Below are 13,718 nucleotides of genomic sequence, written 5' to 3'. Positions count from 1 at the left end.
AGTTTCCTTACATGTTGCATCATTCCATTCCATTGTTAGTTTGTCTTTCTTTCTTCAAATCAGAACAGGGGCAAGAGATACAGACTGATGGGGTGGGCTAAAGACATAGTCAGGATAGGGTTGCATGGAAACCCTCTCGTTAACTTAACCAGAGACCCTGAAGCCATATACAATATCCTGAGGCTGCACATCGGAGAGGCAATCTCATCCACAATCCCATTAGCATACTTCTATGAAACCTTACCGAGACAGTCAGAGAGCTGCTTGGATTCTTGGGTCAGACTGATCAAAGCAATTGACCTTGCCAATGAGTGCGTGCAAAGACAGGGAAAAATAGTGGATGATCCAGGTCATGAGGTGACAATGATGTTTGTTAAGCACTGGCCTGACCCAGCAATATACGCCGCCCTTAGGTGCAGGCCTATTGAAAATTGGACAGCTGGAGATTTACGGGCAATGATTGGAAACCATCACAGAGACAAACAGTCAGCCAGACGCAGGGTGCAGAGTACTGCCAAGGAAGAAGACGCGATGACCCCCAATATGCTTGGTGTATAAATCAACAAGCTCTCGGTCATGATAATTCAGCCACACCCGCTACCAGTGATCAGGCTTCATTGAACAAAGTGATTTCTCCCATAGAATAGTTTCTCTCAACCCTGGAACAGAATCACAGGAGAACTTTGGCCAGAGCTCCACAAACCAATACATCCGCTGGCCCCTGTAGAATTTGTAAGGCCTCAGACCATTCAAGTCAGTCACACTGCTTTAAGGAGGGTCTATTTTTCAAGTGTCACATGACGGGCCACACAGGCTTTGAATGTACAGCAAGAAAACAAGTTGGAGAGGCAACTGCCGAAGCTCCCCCTGGGCCTGCTTTAAACTAACATGATCTCATCAAGAGGGGGGCAGAGTGGGCGAACATATTACACCCCCACAGAACATATTACACCCCCACAGACTAAAAACACAATGAAAACTGAGACGATTGATCAGAAAATAGAGAGTAATGACAGTCTTTTCTATGTTCCAGTGCCAGAAACTGTAGAATTTCAAGCTCTGATAGACAGTGGGTCTATGACCTGCACGTTAACGGAGTCCGCTGAAGACACACTTCTGAGATGTAACATGATAAATCCATGGTCTAGAAAGCCTTCTCAAGTAATTACTGTAGGCTGTGGGGGGAAACAGGAACAGCCTAACTATGAATATGTCTTGAACATTGATCTTTAATATTGCAAGATGGCGGTGTCTGTTTTAGCTGTACCTGGACAGACAGACGGCGTGATAGTTGGATCGAACGCCATAAAACACGATGCAACAGGTTAAGAAAACAAAGCGGTATTGGGACAGCCTCTCCAAACCTGCCAAAGAAGATTCACGTGGACTTTTGCTCAGCATGCTAGCCAACGGGAACCACTGGCACCGTGACAATATACCAGACAAAGTGGGAACTGTAGTGCTCAAGCAGTGTGACTCTCATGCCTCAGCATGAACATTTAGTCTGGGGAAAGCTGAAAGAAAAGGTGCCTCTATCAGTTGGTAGTACTGGAGCTGTAGAGGCCACTACAGCATGATCTGCACCAAGAAATGTCCTAGTAGGACACACTGTATGTCCTTTGAGGGGTGACAAATGGGTCCCCATGAAAGTGAACAACATGTTAGACTGCCCTATTGTTCTCCACCATAAGATCAAGCTGGCTGACGTGAACCCATGCCCATTCCCAGCCCTAGAATACCTAGAGCTCTACGCCAACCATGTTCAGGGCTCCACCAAGGTCCAGTCGGCTGTTCAGAATGCTTCCCAAGTAAGGGAAGAATGTTCAGTGAGTGTGGAAAGGGCAACGAGGAAGTATAAAAGCTGAAAGATCTATGCTCAACAGAAGTTGACATAGAGTCCTGTGAAGTGTCTGATAGGTGGAAAGAAAATCTAGTGGACCTTATTGCTCAGTATGAAGGCATCTTCTCCAGGGACCAACTTGACCGTGGGGGAAGCGAAGAGCCATTAGGCCGTATCCACCAGATACGACTCAAAGATGAAAAGCCTTTCAGGCTGCCGTACAGGGGGGTTCCACCATCTGACTACCAGAAACTGAGGCGGACGTTGGAGGAGATGGAGGAGCAGGGCATCATCCATAAGTCCAGTAGTAATTTGTTAGGACGGATAGGAGGAATATTGCCTCCAGTGCTTGACGACTGATGCTCCCTTTCCCTCTTATCCTGTTAACTTGTCTGGTGTGGGGACTTGGTTAGTCCCAAAGGGGGGCTACGTGGGTGAAAAATCCAGCTCTTTGGTAATTTTCCAATACCCATGTTGGAGAGTCTCCCAAGTAGGAAGAAGAAGTAGGAAGAAGAAGCAGTACAAGGTTAAACATTAGACATATGTAAACAGAATGAAGGTCAAAACCATATGGATGTGCAGGAGTGGTCCAACATAGAGTTAAGCATTAGACATACAGAAACAGAACTAAGTGGTATCTATGTGAATAAGCTAAACTGAGCCAACAAAGAACAGACTGGTTTGAGCCACATAGAATCTAGTCAAGGGGTTAATAATTTCCAAGTGACACAGACCTGAACTGGTGTGGGACAGTAACTATATATTTTTTTATCAAACCAATACAGGGGCCACAAACTATGTATATGTATTGGGAAGACATGGTTGTGTTCATTAAAATCTATTGGAAATGTACTTATAATGGGAACATATATATGTAATAAATGCATTATTTTTTATAGTGGACCTGTGGTTGCGCCACCAATATAATCTAAACGGAGCCAGATGTGGGCGTACACAAGCCAGAATTAAGTCATAAAGATAATGATGGCGCACGGCCAAGGGGAGTTAATCGTCTACATAGAAAGGAGGGAACATGTCTGGTGGAAATGTATAAATTCTGATGTTTTGAACAAGAAGAGTCCGTCATTTCATGGAATTGCTCGGCTTCTGTTACTTTTGTAATAAATTATTTTTGAATTGACATGTTCTGGTATCTAAGAAATATTTGATTCAATATTTCCACAACACCATCTAGACCTTGAGAGTCTTTCAGAAAACTTTTAGAGTCAATGACTCAAGTGATTGCTGAGTCTGATTAAAGAGAACATCTAGCTGCCCTGATTCAAGTCTTGTCAACTTTAGTTGAAGTGTAGGCCTAAGTGACAGAACCCCCGGTGAAACATGGAGGCCCAGAAGATAGATCAATAGAGAAATACTGTAGGTCTCAAGAAAAAAGTCACTCTTCATTTCTTGGTTCTTATGTGGTACTTATAAAGACAGCTACAATAGCAAAGAGATTGAAGCCAGTTTAATTTGATATTTACTGGACATGAAAATATGGCCTATTAATTGTAATGCACTTGAGAGTCGTATAATTAATTGTAGTCCATTTGAATTGCAGATCACCCCAAAGCATTTGTCCGGGGTCTGCTATGATGATAAACAGATGACAGCAATCATGTCACCTCCATAGAAATCCTACACAGCAATCACTGTTGAATTAAATGTCTACTTTAACACTATTATGATAGCTATTACTGCACTGTGAGTATAAATGAAATTGGATTCCAAGAAACAATTAACCCGATATTATTTATAAGGCATCGTTATTTAATACTTTTCAAAAAGACATAAAAAATACACAACTCAGACAGATTAAAAGAAAACATTTGCTGATTCATTACTGCCTTTTAACATTATCTACTGTCACACCTCTCTAGCTCTCTCTTGGCTCTACTTCTCTTCCTTGTCTCTCTCTCGCTTTACTCAGCTCACCCAGCGCTCTCTCTCTCTCTCTCTCTCTCTCTCTGTACTCCTTACTCTCAGCCCTCCCTCTCTCCCTCTCTCAGCTCTCTCTCCTTCTCTCAGCTCCTTCTCTCTCTCTCTCTCTCTCTCTCTCTCAGCTCTCTCTCCTCTCAGCTCTTTTCTCCCTCTACCTCTCAACTATACCTCCCTCACTCATACCTCTGTCTCTCTCTCCCTACCTCTTTAGCTCTCTCCATCCCAGGCCATCTTTCTCTCCTCTCGGTTATGCAAAAACTCTGAATAATTTATTCAAGGCCCAGCATTTAGAAGTCTTAATCCTGGGCTGATGCTCTTAGGTGAGCCATAATTGTTTGAAACTGTAAAAGTGGGATTTCAGCCACTCAGATAATCACCCACTGTTAGGTTAATACACGAGAAGGGAGGGATGGATGGATGGATGGAGGCAGTACTGGAGGGATGGAGTGAACAAAAAAACATGCAAGATTCAGCTGTCAGCTCGCCTGGTCAGCCTGGTCAGAATTATTATCCTCGCTTGGCCGGTGTAGGGGGGTACGGTAACACTCACCGCTCATGCCCAATTCTGTCCTCCCTCCTTCCCACCTCACAAAATCGTCCACCCCGTCCGCCCCAGCAGTCCCGGCCTAATGGAAGCTGACAGGGTGTAAATTAGTTTAAAAGAGTTGGCTGGCGGATGGTCATTTTTCTCATTTAGTGGTAAGATGAGCTGGCCGAGCCCCCAGCTGTCTGTCTTCCTTCCTGTGGGTTAAGAGGACGAGAGGCTCAATTCAACACATCAGGCCTTGATTACCATCTTGATGAGGCTGCTCCTCTCTCCATTTTCTTCCCTCGCTGTATCTCTCTTTTTTTCTCACTCTACCGTTCTCTCTTTCTCACCCTCCCTCTCTCCGTCTCTGCTTCCCTCCCTAACTGGGGGAGCAGAGGGTGAAGCAGAGAGAGGAGAAAGAGAAAGCGAGAGCAAGTGAGAGAGAACAAGAAACCTATGGATGTAGGATTTTGTCAAGGCTTAAAAGTATTGTGTTGCAGGTCTGTTCAGCAACACATAAAAGCAGCAGCAGCGTGAGCTACCATAGCGATGTGCTCTGCTTCCTCCAGGCGCTCCTTTTCTCTCTCTCTCTCTCTCTCTTGCCTGTCTCTCTCCAGGCTCCGGCTCGACTGGCTGTGTGTCAGAAACTCTCTCCTTCCTTAAAACACAGAGCCTATAGGAACAGCCAAACCAGCCTTAATGGACCGGCCTTGTCCATATTGCATGTGTTTATACTAAATACCAGATTAAAAGGCTTGATAAAGGCTTGATAAGGACACAGGGTTTTTAAGGATAATGAGTAACAAAATGATGTGGGGTTGATATTAATTCAGGTGAAACCAGGTGTTTTTGTGTGTTTCTTTATAATTGCAATTGGTAACTGCAAGCTTGTGATTTATTGTTGTCCACTCTGTCCCTGTCTTTGCTGGGTTGTAGAGGTGGCCTTAGTTATCCTGAATGTGAAATGATTTCATACTGTTGATGGCTCCATATACTCCATTTGTTCTGGTTCACAACTACGTTTGACCTTCCAATAAAGTCTCCAAGCCAATGTTATTTACCTTCAAGCAAGATGACCTTTTCCTCCTTTGAGTAATGAGCATTTCTGAGAACACACACATGTACAATACCAAAGTACAGTAATTAACATTAAAGCCAGGTCCATGTCCACGTGCACCAGATGTTTCCTGGGTTCCTGTGAGGTGCATGTATAATGAGAGAAAGAGAGAGATTAGTCATTAATGGAGGCTGTTAGCAGCGGTGTAAAGTACTTAAGTTGTTTTTTAGGGGTCTCTCTATTTTACTATTTATATCTTTGACTACTTTTAATTTTACTTCACCACATTCCTAAAGAAAATGATGTACTTTTTACGGCATAAATTTCCCCTGGTACACAAAAGTACTTGCTGAATTTTGAATGCTTAGCAGGACTGTAAAATTGCCTAATTCACACATTTATCAAGAGAACATCCCTGGTCATCCCTACTGCCTCTGATCTGGCAGACTCACTAAACACACACTTTGTTTGTAAATTATGTCTGAGTGTTGGAGCATGCCCCTGGCTATCCATATATTAATAATAATATTAATAATTATGCCATCTGGTTTGCTTTATAAGTCATTTGAAATTATACGTTTAGCAATTACATTTCGTTTTTATACTTAGGTATATTTAAAACCAAATACTTTGCCTTTTACTCAAGTAGTATTTTACTGGGTGACTAGAGATATTTTCTACTTAGGTATCTTTACTCTTACTCAAGTATGACAAATGGATACTTTTTCCACCACTGGCTGTTAGTTAGTTAGTGGTGTTTAACGAAGCCTGAAAACCCAGCTGACACCAGCATGTCTTCTTCTTCTTTGGGTTGGAGAGGAGAGCCAGAGAGCCTCAATCAACAGTCAAGAGGATAGCACTGGCCTGGAACACCAAGCACAGACTGTACAAAACTGTACAAAACTGTACAAAACCAGGCAAAGGGTATGATGATAAGGGACGGTGTTTGTTTAGACAGAGACGGGGTTTTAATCCGAAATTAACAGTTTAGTTGAACAGCTCTATTGCAAAATGTTTAGATCTGTCACAAATTCCAATCTGGTTAAGGAAAACAACAGACATTCCAATTCACAGTCTGACTCTCAGCTATCTTTGTAAAGATAAAATGTAAAAGTAGTCAATAGAATCACATCACACAACACAAAGGATGCCACAACTGTTTGGCACACCTCTCCTCCTAAAGTACATCCCTGGTGTATTAATCAGGAGCTGAGGTAATGTTTAGCCTCTCATTGGACCCAGTGCTCAGAAAACACCAAACAGTTTCATGGCTAGAAAATATTGGTGACGGAAGACATCTTCAGAGGAAAGCAGCTGCACGAGCCATATTGCTTTATTGATCCCCCCCCCCATATTTCGAAAAGCGCTGGTTGCACATCTTTAGATTTATATTGTAAACAAAGGCGTACAATATCAAATGTGAATTAGCACTTAAATGTTTTCCGTCACAGCAGTTCATATTTTGTGCCATTGGTGCAGTATTGGTATTGCAGCAAGGCTGCAGAGGTTTATGGTGAAGAGAGAAGGAGTCTTAGTGTTTAGTGTTGGTTCTTAAAGCAGAGGCAGGCTCTGCTCTGTCTCTCTCCCCTGTAGACGCAGCTGAATGACAGAAACACAAACACTGTGCCTTTAGGACGGTAACTGGAAACAGTCGAAAGCATAACATCAAGCAACACTCACACACAGACACGCTCAAGGAAACATACACACATGTACAGTGCCTTCGGAAAGTATTCAGACCCCATGGCATTTTACACATTTTGCTATGTTGCAGCCTTATTCTAAAATGGATTATTTTTTTTATTTTTTTCTCTCATCAACCTACACACAATACCCCATAATGACATCACAATACCCCATAATGACAAAGCTAAAACATTTTTTTTTAGAAAGGTTTGCTAAAATAAAAAACATCTCATTTACATAAGTATTCAGACCCTTTACTCAGTACTTTGTTGAAGCACCTTTGGCAGCGATTACTGCCTCGAGTCTTATTGGTATAACGCTACAAGCTTGGCACACCTGCATTTGGGGAGTTTCTCCCATTCTTCACTGCAGCTATTTTCAGGTCTCTCCAGAGACGTTAAACCGGTTCATGCTTTGGCTGGGCCACTCAAGGACATTCAGAGACTTGTTCCAAAGCCACTCCTGTATTGTCTTGGCTGTGTGCTTAGGGTCGATGTCCTGTTGGAAGGTTAACCTTCGCCCCAGTCCAAGACCCTGAACATTTTGGAGCAGGTTTTCATCAAAGATCTCTCTGTACTTCGCTCCGTTCATCTTTGCCTTGATCCTGACTAGTCTCCCAGTCCCTGCCACTGAAAAACATCCCCACAGCATGATGCTGCCACCACAATGCTTCACCGTAGGGATGGTGACAGGTTTCCTCCAGACGTGACGCTTGGCATTCAGGCTAAAGAGTTCAATCTTGGTTTCATCAGAGCAGAGAATCTTGTTTTTCACGGTCTGAGAGTCTTTAGGTGCCTTTTGCAAACTCCAAGTGGGCTGTCATGTGCCTTTTACTGAGGAGTAGCTTCCGTCTGGCCACTCTACCATAAAGGCCTGATTGGTGGAGTACTGCAGAGATGGTTGTCCTTCTGGAAGGTCCTTCCATCTCCACAGAGGAACTCTAGAGCTCTGTCAGAGTGACCAAAAGGTTCTTGGTCACCTCCCTGACCAATGCCCTTCTCCCCTGATTGCATAATTTGGCCGTTCGGCCAGCTCTAGGAAGAGTCTTGGTGGTTCCAAACATCTTCCATGAAAGAATGATGGTGGCCCCTCCCGGGTGGCGCAGTGGTCTAAGGCACTACATTGCAGCGCTAGCTATTCCACCAGATATTTCGCACCCAGGCTCTGTCGCAGCCGGCCGTGACCGGGAGGTCCGTGGTGCGACGCACAATTGGCCTAGCATCATCCGGGTTAGGGAGGGTTTGGCTGGTAGGGATATCCTTGTCTCATCGCGCACCAGCGACTCCTGTGGCGGGCCTGGCGCAGTGCACGCTAACGAAGGTCGCCAGGTGCACGGTGTTTCCTCCGACACATTGGTGTGGCTGGCTTCCGGGTTGGATGCGCGCTGTGTTAAGAAGCAGTGCGGCTTGGTTGGGTTGTGTTTCGGAGGACGCATGGCTTTCGACCTTCATCTCTCCCGAGCCCGTACGGGAGTTGTAGCGATGAGACAAGATAGTAATTACTAACAATTGGATACCACGAAATTGGGGAAAAAAGGGGGGAAAATATAAAAATAAAATAAAAATGATGGCGGCCACTGTATTCTTGGGGAGCTTAAATGCTGCAAAAAATTTTGGGTATCCCTCCCCAGATCTGTGCCTCGACACAATCCTGTCTCTGAGCTCTACGGACAATTCCCTCGACCTCATGGCTTGGTTTTCCAAATCATGTCACAATCAATTGAATTTACCACAGGTGGACTCCAATCAAGTTGTAGAAACATGTCAAGGATGATCAATGGGAACAGGATACACTTGAGCTCAATTTCGAGCCTCATATTAAAAGGGCTGAATACTGATGTAAATGAGGTATTTCTGTTTTTTATTTGTAATACATCTGCATACAAAAAATAAAACCGGTTTTCGCTTTGCCATTATGGGGTGTGTAGATTGCTGAGGATTGCTTATTTATTGAATCCATTTTATAATAAGGCTGTTGCATAAGACAATGTGGAAAAAGTCAAGGGGTCTGAATACTTTCAGAAGGCACTGTACAAATACGAACACATCAACAGAACAGGATTGGGAAATACGGATATGGTACACATATCACTATAGAGCTATAGGAAAGAGAGAAAGCATTTGCACAGACCGATATACACACACAGTAATAGTCTCCCATTTGTATGTGACCCACTTTGCCTCTTTCTCTACGGCAAAGACATTATCACAAGCTGTCTATTGTACCTCTAGGAGAAACTCCTCATTGTACTTTGCTCTAATCAAATGAAAATGTGTATGAGACACGACTCCTCCGAAGATCACACCGAACCTCCAGGATACGGGAGAGATTATTGAAATTCAATCAGATGTAATTCAATATTTTACAACTGTCTTGACAATTGCAGGCTACACACGCACATCACACACGTACACGTACACGTACACAAACACAAACACAAATGAAAAACACACGGGTCCTTTCAGGAAACTCACTTCTCATTTGCATCCTGTGAAAACTTCTCTGTCAACAACAGCTGTCTTAGTCTCCAGCTGGTGTTGGTGGAACAGACTGATCCAGCCAGTCAGGATTAGGGAGGAACGTCAGTCATCCAGCCAGCCGGCTAGTCTGACTGGTCCCAGTCAGTAAGTCAATGAAAGTCAGTCAGTCGGACTGAACAGCAGAGAGCCAAGTGTGGATACGAGAAGTTCAGCATCTGGATCTTAACAGGTTGGAGGTTCATCTGGAAGGTAATAGGCCTCCACTCAGAGCCTAACACACAACATTTGAATTTGTGTCTGTCATGGAATCCGAGCCCCTGGCTGAAAACCAGGACCTTGGACAGTACCACCTAATGTAGCAGGAGTCTGGTTATATGGTGCTGTCCAAGGGACTGATATCATCTCTTTTTATGTGTTTTCACTGGCATTAGATCCATAGCCCGTTGCAGGGTAACCCTTTGCAAGTTTTTCAACATCGTAATCTTGCAGTTCATTAAATATCGACCAGGTGTACTGCTCTGCATTTGTACAGTCTATTGTTGTATAATTATGGAATCCATTCCACCATAATACATACAGCCAGCAGCATACACATATGGAGTCAGTCAAACTGTCATTTCTGTCCTAACTGTCTGAGCAAATGCCTTAATCAGCTCTGTATCAATACATTCATATGCATACGTTAGTATAATCAAATCCCATTGAGACTGTCAATAAATCATTTGATTTGGTTTACTTATGTATATCAGGTGTGTACCTATTAGATATGTATGAGGAACTTACATGTGGACAATTAGACACTTTTTAAAGTAGATGATGTAGAAGAAAAGAAACACGTATTTCTGGCTGTCAGTTTTTGGCATATAGGGCAGGATAATTAAATAAACGTAATACAAAATGAGGTATGATAAACCTTAGTTCCTTGAATAAATTGGATGACTTTGAAAACCAAAGCGTCTATATTAGCAAGTGATGGTTCTTTCATGTACCTCCTTTATTCTTAAAATATTTCATGATAAAAAAAGTGTCTCATGTAAATGATTCTAAAACTTTTCCCACAATGCCTCCCTTCTTCGCGTGTCATCATCATCTTCGTCTCTCAGGACTGGAGGTCAGCATTGTGCGACAGACACGTAAGCACAAAGAAATAAACTAGACATTATAGAGAAATGAGTATGTAATCCACGCCTTTTACAATGCAATACTGCAGCAATCAGCAGGTTTCAAAGGCTGCTCATTGACTAAAGTGACTAAATCTCTGTCTGTGATGAGTTCAATTTTTGATAGATAGTGACTCTCAGGCCTGGAATTCAATCAGTTGCATTGAGGGTTCAGTCAGATTGTTTATGCTGTGTCAGAGTTGTTAACCACATTAAAAACCGTACACTGCAAGACACTCTCACAGGCATCTGTAAAACATGACCATTAAATATTGAAACATAACTCAAGAGCATTTTTTTCTCTCTTTTATCTGTGATTGATAGTTTGGGAGATTAGAGGTGTGAGAGGGGAGAAGCTTACTTGTCATGAGAACAGAAAGAGAGCAGGACAAACCAGCGTTAAGAGAGCTTGTTTTTCACGTTCTATGGCTGCCATTTTGTGACCACGTTATTCATGTCGAATAAGGTTCTCTACAAAGGTACAACATATAAAACTGTTAAATATATACGCTTTAGGCCTTTCAAAATACATTTCATGAAATGTGTCTTTCCACCACCCGCCAGCCTCAAATCAGAAATGACAGATTCAATGTTCTCTTTTAGCCTCAATGATGATCAGTAGTTTTGCTCTTTTACCGTTTTTTACCAACCATGCTTATTGCAATGTGTCCCAATTTGTAGCTTTTGAAAAATGCAAAATCTGATATTTTTTTTTAATACATAGATGTATGTTTACCTATATCTCCAGTTTCAAAATACAGTGGTGGGTTTAGTCGGAGAAAAAAAATGTCCGCCAAGTTTTTAAAGGTAACTCCTTTGATGGTATACGTGTCCCACTAGACTCTATAGTCTATGTTCAGAATGACATAAAGCCCAACATCTACAGCTATGAGAGCAGTCGTCGTTGTGGAGCGAGAAAAACAAGTATCCATTTCTCTTTCCTAATCTGGTCCATCTCGTCTTACAATAAACTGTTCTTTTTTTCCTCTTTGGTCTATAAAAATATGGAGAGTGCCAAAGGTGTACTCCAGCAGAAGGCCTATTCACAGCAGAGCACAGGGCGAGCAGTGAGCATGTCATCTGGTCCAGTCTGGTCCATAGTCTGGATAAATCCAGTCCAACGTTTGATCCAGTCCATAGTCTGCCGCTAGGTCAGACACATCAGAACGCCTCGGGCCAGGTTCACAATAATCCTGTTCTTTGGAATACGTCTCTCTGTCCCATTGCAGTCTAACAGAAGCAGGTATGATTGAAGTAAGTGGGAGTCCTCTGTCCACTGAACAGACAGTAGCTGAACAGTACAAGTAGTCGATCTAAATGGCTCCATAGATACCACTCTCTCCCTCTCTGGACAAGGCGCTGACGGAAACCGGACCTCCATGGCACTAGAGGGTTCTGCTCATTTACAAAGCAGACGGACGCTAATAGAAGGGGGCAGACGGGACATGTTGATCCAATGACAGACAGTGGGTTATCTACAGCAGATGGTCATTGGTTGGTCGGAGCCGCAGAGGGGTGGAGCCAGGAGTCAGGGCACAGGAAACATGAAAAAGCTTCTCCAGAGTCAAAGATGAGACCTCGCTCTCGACTTCAAGTGCCCTCAAACACTCCAGTATTGGCTGCCGTTGACTTTGTTTAAGAGACCTGCAGATCAATGAGAACACAAGTTCTGTCAGAGTACAGGATAATCAATGCTAGCTAATCACAGACAATCCTTAGACAATGCTAAGTTGCTAAAACTTCAAAACATGCTAAAATAAATCAATGCTTGTGGTAGAAGTTGCCCAGGCCATAACCACAGACAGATCTAGGTTTAGATTACCAAATGCCAAATCTCAATGTTGACATTGAAGGGGTTGAATAATACCTTGGACTAGTTATTAGGGTCCACAGCTACTTACTCCGCAATGACTGTCCCTAAATGAACGTTGTATATTTTACTTCCATTACTTTCGCTCCCATTATTCCCATAATAGATACTGTATGTGGAACTTATTCAAACGTCTACAGCTCTGAAATGAAGTTATGAAGAAATTGGAACAGTCCCATACCAATCATTGTCAACAGCAGTATGTTCTGGGATTCAAATATTGTGAATTCTGCTGGGGCATTAAACCATAGCAACAAAACAAGTCTTACAGTGCAGAACTGTAAAACAATTAATCAGCCTCACAGAAGAAATCTGGAGAGAGAAAAAAAAAGTGTAGTTGGTCGGCACGCCATCTGGCCTATGTGTGGTCTCCAGCCAACTTGATAAAGGCATTGATGCTTTCCAAGATTGCCGGGGCTGCTTAATTTATAATAATGAACTCTTGACAATTACACAGAGTGCAAATTGCCATGAAAGGGGGCAGGTGTTAGATTAAAACTGGGGGAAATCCGTGGATAAAAACAACAGGAATGGAGCAATCAGCAACTAAATGAACCTGCGTCATTTAATAGGATAATGTCACAGTGTAGTGTACTCAGTGGCTGCAGAGGAGAAGGTATGGAGGGAATGACCCAAGAGTATCCGGGCTAAGAAGAGGGACATGTCTCCCACTAATACCCCCAGTGCAGCACAAGCCAACCTGGCAATTAGCGCCATTAGAGGTACTGTACTGTTGCCGCGTCATTATGGCAGTGACAGTCACGCTGCCCTCTAGTGGTAAAATAAAGTTTACACTGAGATTGAATTACAGTAACGGAGATGAAGGGATAGACAACAAAAGTGGTGTTGTGACATGGAAATGAAGCATTAATTTGTTTGTTTGTTGGTTCATTCATTTGTTAGTTTGTTCGTTAATTAATTAATCCATCCATTCATTCAACATAGGCTAATGGAGAAAACATGGTAGCCTAGTACAGTAGTGGCAGGGTGTCTCTGTGAGATTCTCTCAGGAGAATTTGAATGCAAATTATTTTAAATAGACTGCAGGCAGTGAGACTCTGTCTGTGTTGGATTCCCTTTCTCTCCCACTACAATATCTCTCTCACACTGGCCGTGGTAAAAATGTAATACTGTAAATCTTGCACACAAATCTGA

General features: G+C 42.9%; 1 protein-coding gene across 2 annotated transcripts in view; it reads right to left on the bottom strand.

Annotated features, from left to right (window-relative positions):
• Nucleotides 1–9,380: 9,380 nt before the first annotated feature.
• Nucleotides 9,381–13,718, bottom strand: part of LOC109865044 (chemokine-like protein TAFA-5) — a 165,767-nt gene continuing 161,429 nt past the window's right edge. For both annotated transcript variants that reach the window (XM_031798461.1, XM_020453159.2), the window contains exon 5: nt 9,381–12,337. The gene's annotated coding sequence lies outside the window, so the exon portion shown is untranslated. The remainder of the gene's footprint in view (nt 12,338–13,718) is intronic.

Source organism: Oncorhynchus kisutch, linkage group LG19 (genome assembly GCF_002021735.2).
Source record: "Oncorhynchus kisutch isolate 150728-3 linkage group LG19, Okis_V2, whole genome shotgun sequence".
In the NCBI taxonomy this organism is placed as follows: domain Eukaryota; kingdom Metazoa; phylum Chordata; class Actinopteri; order Salmoniformes; family Salmonidae; genus Oncorhynchus; species Oncorhynchus kisutch.
Note: the sequence above shows the minus strand (reverse complement) of the source record. Positions and strands in the feature narration are given on the sequence as shown.